This window comes from Myotis brandtii, unplaced genomic scaffold, assembly GCF_000412655.1.
Source record: "Myotis brandtii unplaced genomic scaffold, ASM41265v1 scaffold483, whole genome shotgun sequence".
Lineage (NCBI taxonomy): Eukaryota > Metazoa > Chordata > Mammalia > Chiroptera > Vespertilionidae > Myotis > Myotis brandtii.
In genome coordinates this window covers 2,060,185-2,060,868 of record NW_005368456.1, presented here as the reverse complement: position 1 = coordinate 2,060,868, position 684 = coordinate 2,060,185, and positions in this window count along the sequence as shown.

Sequence of the window (684 nt, the reverse complement as noted above, 5' to 3'; positions counted from 1 at the left end):
TGCTTGCTCCGCCCTGTTGATCCCCTGAGACCCCGCCCCACCCAAGCTGTGCGCAAAGGCTTTTGCATATGAAAGGCCTGGCCCTTTGCAATCTGAAAATTACCTAACAAACTGCAGCTGGGTCAGAGAGACCCAGAACTTCCAAAAGAAGGCCCAAGGCCCCACAGCAGCTTGCATTGCTTCACAGCTGGGCCTCATCTGGGCACCTCCAAACCCCAAACAAAGAAGAGGAATCTGCAGATCTCTCCATAGCTCCTGCTGGGTAGCCTCAGGCAGAGGCTAAATTAGCACCTCCTTAGAGATCCAAGAGCCAGTGTACCCAGTGGTCAGAGTGGGACCATCCAGATTACAACTCATCAGATCCAAAAGGGACACACTCAGGGGGCAAACTCAGTGAGCACCAAAGCCCCACTGAAGCAAGTCTTGCCCCAGAAGGGTGTCTCCAGCTCAGAAGTTCTCCCACTGCAGACACAGCTGATTCTCACAGAAAGTTGGCCTGGAAGTCAATTCCTCCCAGTGATACCTACAACAATCAATAGTTAACTACAACAAGACTGTGCACAAAGCCCACAAAGTGGTGCACCAAGAGTGTCCACCTCTGGTAATTGGGGAGGCTGAGCCACTGGGCCCTATAGGACACCTAACACAGAAAGCCACTCTATCAACACAGGGAAGCATAAAAAA